The sequence below is a fragment of the Elephantulus edwardii genome, unplaced genomic scaffold (genome assembly GCF_000299155.1).
Source record: "Elephantulus edwardii isolate Elephantulus edwardi_28Jun2011 unplaced genomic scaffold, EleEdw1.0 scaffold00081, whole genome shotgun sequence".
Classification (NCBI taxonomy): Eukaryota; Metazoa; Chordata; class Mammalia; order Macroscelidea; family Macroscelididae; genus Elephantulus; species Elephantulus edwardii.
This window is the reverse complement of record NW_006399831.1, coordinates 9838610-9850403: the sequence shown is the minus strand read 5'-3', so window position 1 is coordinate 9850403 and position 11794 is coordinate 9838610. Positions and strand designations below refer to the sequence as shown.

The 11794-nt window shown below is 38.4% G+C and overlaps 1 pseudogene; it reads right to left on the bottom strand.

Annotated features, from left to right (window-relative positions):
- Nucleotides 1-859: 859 nt before the first annotated feature.
- Nucleotides 860-11794, bottom strand: part of LOC102871222 — a 76580-nt pseudogene continuing 65645 nt past the window's right edge.

Below are 11794 nucleotides of genomic sequence, written 5' to 3'. Positions count from 1 at the left end.
ATATACACACACACACATATATATGTATATACATATATATTTAAAGCTAAGAAAAATAAAATTAATCCAAGCCATGCCCTGTGTAAATTAATTTAATTAATTAATTAAAGGGTGACACAAAATAAAAAGAAAAATTGAAAGTGAACCTCGGTCTTCTGCTCTGGTCTCAACTTAAGTATCACAGTCAGCTTGTTATTTTTATCTTGGAAAAGAAGATGTGAAGTTTCTTTCAATCACTCAGAAGTCTAGTCTAGCCACTTAAAGAGTAACAGAAAACAGATTAGGAAAGTCCAGAGTTGAAAGAGAAGGAAGGGAAAGGATTTTTCAAAAATTAAATTAACAAGGTGACTGTTTTAGAAGGGGACTGTGAAAAGAACATGGTGGTCCGAAGTCAGTCAGTCAAGTAATGATTCAACTTTTTTTTTATTACATGTATTTTTTTATTATTATTCATTTTAATGAACGTTTACAGAGACTGGATTTCCATTCACTCATTGTTGCATTTTTCTTCCTGCCCACCCCACCCCAGTTCACTCTTCTCTTTGAAAAGTAAAAGGAAAATTCTTTCATTGGTATACAATCCCCACCAGCCCACACCCACCTGCCCCAGTCCACTCCACTATGTAGTCTCCATTACGGATTCTTGTCGTGGCCATAATACCCGATCATATATCGCTTTTAAGCAGTTCTCTTGTTCTTTTGTGTCGGGTGTTTTGTTTGTTCAAGTCTAAAATTTGGAAATGCTGCCCTTCTGTTAACAAGAGCCAACAGGAAATATAGGATCGCTTCCCTTCCCCGTTCAAGCCACCACTACTGCCTCGTTGGCAGGATGTTGGAAGAGTTCTCCAGGTGTATGGACTCAGGATGACAGGGCAGCCTCCTCCTGGGGTTGCTGGGCTTGTGAATGCTGCAGTATCTTTGGGCTTTCCACCTGTCTGAAATGTTTTTCAACAATTTGCGTACATGGCTCAGTGCACTCTCCTTTTTTGCAGTTTTCCACTTGATATGGGGATGTAATAACAACTTCTTCCATGACTATGATGTTTTGTTTTGTTTTGTTTGGTTTTGTTTTGTTTCTTGCCATTTACGGTCTTTAATAGTCTTGTGAATGGTCTGGAAGAGCTACTGGCCCTCTAGGGAACCACCAGCACTGACTGCATAGACCTGGCTCAGCTTCTCCTCCTCTGTCCCTGCTTTGCTGGCAAGATTGAGTGAAGCTAGAGGAGTTTTGGGTTTCTGTTTGGTTATTAACTATTTCCACTTCTGAAACATACTGTAAGTTTATGAGTAAGATGTCTACCTGGTTGGGTTTTCCATTTGAAGAAGGGTTTTATAAAACCAGCATTTTGGACTGGTAGTCAAAGGCTACCACCTCGCCCTGCAGTCCCTTCTCCTGGCAGGTCCTGCATGACCCTTGGTTCCCAACGCTCAAGTACTCGCCCAGAGGAGCCACCAACTTGGGAGAGCAGCTGTGGCCTCTCTTGGAATATTTTATCCAAATTATTATAACTTAATGTGCAGAGAGCTGGAACTGGAAAATAGAAAGGAAAGAACTCACTCATCATTTCTCAAGCAGAGAGAAGTGAAAAACAAATTTAAGCCTCAAGTTGCAACATTTAAAGTTGCTAGCAAATATGTTAAATGACCCAGGAGTGGCAGAAGAAGATAGAACGAATACAGAGTCACCGTACCAAAAAGAATTGACACTGAAAAACTTCATAAAGTGCCATACGAGCAGGAGCCAATAATAATGAAGGAAGGAGTGGAAGCTGCACTGAAGACAATGGAAATAAATAAGGCCCCATTAATCAATGGAATACCAATTGACTTGTTTCATTTAATGGATGAAGCTCTGATCGCGCTCACCAGTCTATGCCAGGAAATTTGGAGGACAGCTGTCTGGCCAATGGATTGGAAGAGGTCCATATTTGTTCCCATTCTCAAGAAAGGTGAGCCAATAGAATGCAGAAACTATTGAACAGTATCATTAGTATCACATGCAAGCAAAATACTGCTGAAGATCATTAAAAAATGGCTAGAATAGTACCTAGATAAGGAACTGTCAGAAGTTCAAGTAGTATTTAGAAGATGCCATGGTACCAATTGGAAGAAGGAGTGGCATCCACTTCCTGAACAACATGCCTCCAGAAACTCTATGAACTTTGATAAATGTCCATAGTTATAGAAAAGCTTCAGGCCTTTTGTTCACAAGGTCTATATGAGTTGTGCTCAACTCAAATGCAATCAACAACATGGTGATGTCAAATGAATCCTGGCTGAAAGTAAAGAATACTAGAAGAATGTCTATTTATGCATTATTGACTATGCAAAGTCATTTAACTATGAGAATCGTATCTAGTCATAACTAACTTTGAGAAGAATGAAGATCACAAAGCACTTAATTGTGCTGATAAAAACCCTACACCTAGACCAAGAACGTGTTATGCACACAAAGCTAGGTAACACCAAACGGTTTAAAATTAATAAAAGATAGTTTGTCAGGGTTGTAGTTTTCTCATCATACCTATTTAATCTGTGAATTGGTTGAGCAAATTATTTGAGGAGCTTGACTCTATGAAGAACAGTGTGGCATCAAGATTAGAGGAAGGCTCATGAATAACCTGCATTATGCAGATTACATAACCTTGTTTGCTGAAATTGAGGAGGACTTGAAGCACTTGTTGCAGAACATTCAAGAATACACCCTTAATATGGATTGCATCTTGAAGTCAAGAAAAGAAATTTTTTTACCACTGGACCTTTGGCAACATCAAGATGATAGAGGAAAGATTGAAACTGTCAACAACTTCATCTTACTTGGATCCACAATCAACAGATATCCTTGATATCTGTATCCTTGATACAGCAGTCACAAAACTAGGAGATGTATTGCACTAGGAAAGTCTGCAGTTTACGGATCTCTCCAAATTATTGAAGAGTAATGACGTCAGTTTGAGTACTAAGGTGCATCTGATTCAGGCAATAGTCTTTCTAATCACATGTTATGTGTCTGAGAGTTGGACAATGAACAAGAATGACAGAAAAAGAATTGATGTCTTTGAGCTATGGTGTTGGAGAAGAGCATTGAGCATCATATGGACTGCCAAAAGAACCAACAAATATGTTTTGGAGAAAGTGCAGCCAGAGTGCTCATTGAAGGCAAAAATTATAAAGCTTCATCTTACATACTTTGAGCATGTGAGTGACTATACCTTGGAGAAGAACATCACACTTGGAAAGGGCTCAGAGGATTAGCAAAGGAGAGGGAAGACCCTCAACTAGTTGGATTAACAAAGTGACTGTCACAATGGACTCTTGTGTAACAGGTCATGTGAGATGGCACAGGATAGGACAGAGTTCAGATCTGTTGTTCATAGGGTCACTATGGGTCATACTCAACCTGGCAGCACCTAACAACAACTCGCTTTTATTAAAAACATAACATACAGACCCTAGGCTAACTGCACCTTATTAGTTTGTTTGTGTTCACATGTGTTAACCATGCTTCCTCAACTATATGTTAATTATTAAGGATAAAAGGGAAGAAAATCAACACTAATTATTACAATGTATTACATGCTTAAACACTCTATCCCAGATAACCATTTATTATTCAAAGTTAACGTTGTATATGTTTCATATAACTTCCAAAATGTATAGTTGGTGTTTTGGTTTTGTGGGGGTTTGGTGTTTTTGTTTGTTTGTTTGTTTGTTTTTTAGAATTCCTATGCAGTAGGGAACACTAGTCACTTAGTGGTAAGGGATTACACCACTAAGCCAAAGGTACCAAGTTTGTATCCATCAGTTATTCCACTGGAGACAGATGGGCAATCTCCGCCCTGAAATTTCCTGCCACTGAATAGCCTCTGTGCTGTAGCTAGTCAGCTATAACTTGATTCCCACTCAATGGTATTCAACCACAAAAAAAATGCATTTTATAAAATCTTGTTTAAATTTAATTCCTCTACTGCAAAAATCTTTTGTCATTGAGGTTATTTTAACTCAGAACAACTGTGTGAGAAAGAGTAGAACTCTCCGATGGGAAATGTAGAAATAGTCTGGAAATATTATTAATATCACATGCAAGTAAAATATTGCTGAAGAGCATCTTAAAATGGCTAGAACAGTACCTGGAACTGCAAAAGTTTAATCTAGATTTAGATGAGACCATGGCACCAGCAATATCAATATCAAATGGCTGAAAGCAGAGAACACTAGAAAAACATTAATTTGTGTTTTATTGACAGTGCAAGCAATGGCTAAGACAGAAAAAGAATGGGAATCCTAGAATATTTAACTGTGCTCATGTGAGCCTTGGGAGGGGACAAATCTACAACAATGAATGAATGGAAATCCAAAGCCTCTGTAAATTTTCACTGAAATGAATAACAAATTTAAATTAAAAAAAAAGAATTAAATTAGAGTAAGGATGGCAATGGAGCCACCTTACCTCTGTAACTTGATTTGTGCCACTATTAGAACCTCTACTCAGAATATTATCGCTTTTCAATTTTTGACTCATGCACTTTTAACTTGTTAGTTAAATTTGTATCTTCTAGGCTGCAACACTTCCATAATACATCTTCAAGGATATGAAAATGTATGGCAAAGCACAATTGATAACAGTGCATCTAAATTCCAAAATCAATCTCCATAATAGTCTATGTGTTTCCTACTGCCAAAGGGGACCTTTAGAGTAGTGAGAGAAGACCTTCACCCTGAAACCCACTGTGTCCCTTTTCAGCAGGAAGTAGCTAAGAGAATATGCCATCCCCTTTTCCTTATGAATCAGGGTGAAGTCTCTCTCAGGGAGGAGTGATAGGGAATGGCAAGGGACACACTGACAAAGGAGATTAATCAGAACTGGCTTTGACAAGCACTGTGGCAATTGGACAATTAAAACAGACATGGGGGAGCGGAAAGAAGAACAAACTGGGGAGGAGGGTGGAGAAAACAGTGCAACAATGAATGAATGAAAACCCAAAATCTCTGTAAATGTTCATTAAAACTAATAAAATTTAGTAATAATAAAAAATATAAAATAAAATAAAAAATAAAAACTACTACATTAAAAAAAAAAAGCTGTTATCCAAAGGGGACAAGGCCATATTGTAAGATTTAAAATCAGGAAGTGTGTGAATCAAGTATATATCCTTTCTCCATACTTATTCAGTGTGTATATTGAGCAAATAATTTGTGGAGCTAGACTCTATGAAAAAGAATGTGACATGAAGATCAGAGAAAGACTCATCAAAAACCTGTGCTATGCAGATGACACAACCTTACTTTCTGAAAGCGAGGAGGACCAGAAATGCTTGCTACAGAGGAGCAAGAACTACAGCTTTCAGTATGGATTACATCTCAACAGCAAGAAAAACTAAGCTCCTTACCACTGAGCCAATAGGAAACATCATGATAAATGGAGAAAGGACTGAAATGGTCAATTGTCTCAACTTTCTTGGATCTTCAACCAACACCATTGGGACCAGCATCCAAGAGTAGAGGAGATGTATTGTTATGGGGAAGTTGGCTACCAGAGACCTCTCTAAAATACTGAAAGATTATAGTATCTGTTTGAAGACTGAGTTGTGCCTGATTCAGGCCATGGTCTTAGAAATTACTTGCTTTGTATCTGAAAGGTGGGCAATGAAAAAGGATGACTGAAGAGTTGTTGTGTGGGAGAAGAGTGAAGAAGATCCCATGGATTGCCAAAAGAAAACAGGTATGTCTTAGAAAAAGTGCAACCAGAGTGCTCACTGGAAGCAAGGATGGTAAAGCCTCAGCTTTCATACTTTGGACATGTTGCTAGGAGAGGCTGTTCTTGAGTAGGGATATATAAAGCTAGGACATATGGAGGGTCAATAAAAGAGAGGAGAACACTGGATGAGGTGGATCAACAAGGTAACTAGAGCACTCAAGTATCTCAGAGATGATGGGGATGGCACAGGATAGGACAAGATTCAGGTTTGTTGTTCACAGGGTTGCTGTGACTTGTACTTTACTTGACAGCACCTAACAATAAAAATTCTTACACAGACTTTTTGATAAGAAGTTGCACTGCAATCCAAAGACATTTGGTTTGAATCCACCAGCTACTTTGTGGGAGAAGGATGGACAGTCTTCTCCCATACAGTTTATGGACTCTGATAAACCCACTAGAGAGTCAGCTATGAATTGTTTCTGACTTGTTGGCACAACATAACAGCAATCTTTCCTAAAAGTCCAGTCACAGTTGTTCTTTAGAAGCAAAAGATTTCTCCACATTCAAACTCATTGCCATTGAGCCAGTTTTGACTCATACCAGGCCTCATTGGATTTCCATGCCTGTAAATTGCAAGCAGAGGAGAGTGCCCCTCTTTCTCCTGCAGAGCTACGGATAAATTTGAATTGCTGAAGGTATGCAACTTTTGGATTAGCTGTGCAAATTGCTACAGATTTTGTACCAGAGCTCCCTAATTTCTCCCAGAGATATTACTATTAGTACTTAATTCTCTTAGGCATAACTAGAACTCTATAAGCTTTTCAATATTTGCATTTCTGCCAAATTTTATTCTTATTTTGGTACAAGTATAGTTCAAAGACTTAGCAGCATAATGGCTAACTATAATGTCTGTTTAATATTTGTTCATGTTGTTTTTTAAACTCTTACTTTTTCCTTCTTTCCTTCCAGAGATATAATATTGAAGAAGAAGATCGAAGCACATCCTGAATCAAATTGTTATTTCATGAACTCTGGACTAGACCTGCGTGGCTTCTGGCTCCACTAAAAAAAGAAGTTACTTAACCATCTACTGCCAATCCCATTATCCATGAAGCTAGTATCACTTATATATCTCAAAGGTGTCCATAATGATTAAGTAAGATAATGTTTACAAAACGTCTCGCTCAAAATATGTACTCAAGCTTTGAGTAGGAAGTTATGCTCCCTGAAAATCCATATCATTGACTGCAATCATTCAATCAGCAGCCTATAGCTTATAAAAGAAATGAAAAGGTTTTTCTTTCTTTTCAAGGAGAAGAGTGAATTGAGAGGTAGGGAGAAAAGTGCAACAATGAATGACTGGAAACCCTAAGTCTCTGTAAACTTTCATTTAAAATTAATTAAAAAATTAAAATTAAAAAAAAAGAAATACAAAGAGCTATGTTGGGTATTTCTTCATGATGATTATTTGGGCTGTTGCCATTGTTGAGGTGCTACCATCAGTACATGATTTACCATGATGCTGTCTCAGCGTGGTAGCTTTTTGGGTCAAGAGGTGGATCACAGTGGAAGAACCAATATCTCATAGAATGTGTAAAAATACCTCTGCTTTTTATAAACCAGATTTAAAGTGTAGATTTCTGGATCTGAGGTTCAGTGTCTTTGGGTAACAACTATACAACATTGTGCTTTGGAATGATAATGACTGTGTTGGAAGTATTGTTTTTATCAGTACTACCATAGTAAGCCTTTATGAACACTACAAGTTAAAAATTGTCTCCATCTGAAAGTAACTCCAGGGCATGAATCCTGGCCATAAGAAGATGAAGCTGAAACAATGGAGGTACACTCAGCCCAGGGTACAAATTAGAGTAGGACAGAGTTTATTAGAGCAAAGTCAAACTTATCTACACCAACTTGTCTCACACCTTGCCTTACTCATTTTCTCCTACATAATACTTTTCCAATTACTTGTCCACGCTGGTACAATTTGTTAACAGAGATAAACAACTAAACTATCAATGGTCCCCACTATTCTACGCTCACAGGATTCTATCATTATTCTCTTAGTTTCTTAATAATTGTCATAATAATTCTACTTTGCCAGACTATTCTTTTGGACCTCTGTGATGCAACTTCAGAAGGAAATTGGCAGGGGAAAAAAGATCTAAAACTAAATTCAAGGTAGGTTGAAATAACCTTTTGCTTTCTTAGTTTTTCTTTAACTATTATAGGTACTATTCTCTAAATATACACACAAGTCATGACTTTGTAACTACATCCAAATTAAGTGTAGCCTTAAAAGTTATTACAAAGCATAAGAAGGAAGGGGATTTGGGGATACAAATTGTAGTCTTATAATAATATAGTTTATGTTACTCAAGTTAACTGAATAGCTTGAAGCCCTGAGCGCCACCAAGCCGCAATCAATGAATCCATTCAACCAGCCTTAAACAGCTCTATTCAATGAGTCACATAACTCATATGCATTTATAAAATTTCCCCACAAATTTAAAAATACTTAAGATTTCTCTTCCTTAGTTTATATGTAAGCACATATGTTTCTGCTTCTCTGTCTTCAGGATGATCTTTAAATTCATAATCACTTTCAAGAAGGTAGTGTTTTGCTACAATAATCCACATTAGCATTTTGATTCTTGAGAAGGAACATTCCAAAGAAGTAATCAGAGGGATCAGAGCATAAGTGCTGTGATGATTAATTTTATTTTTTAATTTAGATAGACTTTGGTGCCCTCTTGCTTATCCAAGCACTATTCCAGGTGTTGCTGTGAAAGTATTTTGTAATGCAAATAAATGGACGTTAAGTAAAGTAGATTAACTTTTATAATGTGAGTGCATGAATTCCAATCAGTTGGAGGCTTTAGGAGCAAAATCTGATGTTTTCAGGTTAGACATTCTATCTCAAGATGGTCATAAACTGAACTCCATGAAGAAGAATGAGGCATCAGAATCAAAGGAAGTCTCATTAACAGCCTTCTGTATGTATATACTATAAATCTTTACAAAAAGTGAGGACGACCTGAGACACTTATCGCAGATGGTCAAGGAATATAGCCTTCAATATGGATTACATTTCAACATCAAAAAAAGCCAAAATACTCACCAGTAGGCCAATAGGCAACACCATAATAGATAAAGCAGACTGAAGTGGTTGTTGCTGTTGTTGTTATGTGCCATCGAGTCCTTTGCGACTCATAGAGACCCTATTTACAACATCCCTAAACCCTGCTCTATCCTGTTCCAATCGCACTGCCTCTGACACACCCATCCCAATTACCCCAGTCACGGAATCAATCCACCTCATAGAGGGTCTTCTCCTCCTGCACTGTCCCTCCACCCTCCCAAGCATGATGTCCCTCTCCAAGGACCCGTCCCTCCTTGCACCATGCCCAAAGTATGTCAGATGAAGCCCCAGAATCCTTACCTCCAAGGAGTAGTTTGATTTAACCCTCTCCAGGATGAATCTGTTTTTCCCTTGGCAGTCCATGGTACGTTCAATATTCTTCTCCAGCATCACAGCTCAAAGACATCAATTCTCCTTCTGTCCTCCCTAGTCATTGTCCAACTCTCTGATGCATAACAAGTGATTACAAAGACCATGGCCTGTATCAGGTGCACCTTAGTCTCCAGAGAGACACCTTTGCTCTTGAGTACTTTAGAGAGGTCCCTAACAGCAGACTTTCCCATCGCAATACGTTTTTTGATTTCCTGGCTGCTGGTGCCAAGAGTGTTGACTGTGGAGCCGAGCAAACTGAAGCTGTGAACAATCTCAATCTTTTCTCCATCCATCCTGATGCTACCGATTGGTCCAGTGGTGAGAATCATTGTCTTCTTGACATTGAGCCTCAGTCCATATTGAAGGCTGCAGTCCTTGACCCTCTGCAGCAAGTGCATGAGGTCCTTCTCAGTTTCAGCAAGCAGGGTTGTGTCATCTGCATAATGCAGATTGTTAATAGATCTTCTACCAATCCTGATGCCACAATTCTCCCCATAGAGCCCAGCCTCACAGATAATCTGCTCTGCATACAGGTTGAAAAGTTATGGAGACAGTACACATCCCTGGCGTACACCCTTCCCAATTTTGAACCATGCAGCGTTACCCTGCTCTGTTCTGACAACTGCCTCTTGGTCCAAGTATAGGTTTCGCATTAGCACGATTAAATGTTCTGGGATTTCCATTCTTCTCAGAGTCAGCCACAGTTTGTTATGATCCACACAGTCAAACTCCTTTGCATAACCAATGAAACACAGATATACTTTCTTCTGGTATTCCCTGCTTTTAGCTAAGATCCATCTAACATTAGCTACAATATCCCTAATACCACGACCCCTTCTAAAACCAGCCTGGACTTCTGGCAATTCTCTGCAGATGTCCTGTTCCAGTCGTTTTTGGAAGTGGTTAGGATCCACAATAAATACCCTGGTAACAGCAATCAAGAAATAAAAAAAATTTTAAAAAAATATGTAGCACTGGAGAAGTCTGGGGTCAGGAAACTCTCCAAGGTGCAGAGGAGCAATGATGCTAGTTTGAGGATTAAGGTGCACATGATTGAAGCCAAGGTTGGCAGTAAAAGAATCTATGCCTTTTAGTTATGTTGTTGGAGAAGAGTGCTGAATATTACATAAATTTACAAGAAAACAAAGTAATAGGTCTTGGAGAAAGTGCAGCCAGGATACTCATTAGAAGAGTGGATGATGGAACTCTGTCTCACATACATTGGGCATGTGGTTAGAAAAGATGAGTACTTGCAAAAGGATATCATGCTTAGAAAAATGGAAGGTGTAAAAGAGAAGAAGACCCTCAATGAGAGGGATTTACACAATGGCTAGAGCATGGTGAGGTTGGCACAGGATGGAACAGATTCAGGACTATTGTTCACAGAGTCACTGTGAGACATGGTGGATTCAATGATAGCTAAAAATAATAATAACAAATGTATATTTATACACAGAACCCAGATGACCCTGTAATTTCCAGCATCTCTGAGGGAGAAGATAATGAGCAGTCTCTTCCTGTAAAGATCTACAATCTCAGAAACATGATGGAAAGCTACTTCAAGTTGGAACTAAGTCAGTGGCAACAGAGGTATAATATACACATATATGCTGTTGTATGTCATCAAATAGATTTTCATTCAATGTGACTCTGTAGGGCAGAGTTGATTTTGACTTATTTTAAATTATTATTAAATTTTATTAGTTTTAATGAGCATTTACAGAGATTTTGGGTTCTCATTCATTCATTGTTGCACTGTTTTCTCCACCCTCATCCCCAGTTCGTTCTTCTCCCCCCGCCCCCAATGTCTGTTTTAATTGTCCAATTGCCACAGTGCTTGTCAAAGCCAGTTCTGATTAATCTCCTTTGTCAGTGTGCCCTTTGCCATTTCCTATCACTCCTCCCTGAGAGAGACTTCACCCTGATTCATAAGGAAAAGGGAATGGCGTATTCTCTTAGCTATCTCGTGCTGAAAAGGGACGCTGTGAGTTTCAGGGTGAAGATCTTCTCTCACTACTCTTTTGGTGACATGCAATTGGATTTCTGAGGCTGTACGTCTTTATGAGAAAAGACTGGCCATCTTTTCCCCCAAAGAGTAGCTCACAGATTTAAATTGCTAATCGTTGAGTTAGTAGATCAACATGCAATAGTCTATTACACCAGCGCTCCTTCAATACAGGACTAGGCATTGATATATGCATTCCTTTTAACAGCTTATTTAAGTGTGAAAAGAGCCTAGTCAAAGAATGTAAAGGCTTTGCTTGAGTGCAGAACTAGCAAATTCCTCCCCTTTCCTCTCAGTAAAAGTACTCATTCTCCTCTGTGCTCCTATACATTTCTGTCCTTTCTTCTATTCTAGTTCCTCCTATCAGTCAATCCTGACAATATCTAACTGTAGGTGTCTTCTTGGCAGCTTTAACTTAGAGTGCTTTCTGTGATTATGTATGAACACTGTAGTCCCACAATTTAGTATTTTCTTTATATTCAGATTGTTCCCAAATAAATAAAGCAATCAATCAACCAATAAATAATAATTTAAAAATAATAAGTCACTGATTTAAGAAGGAACACAACAC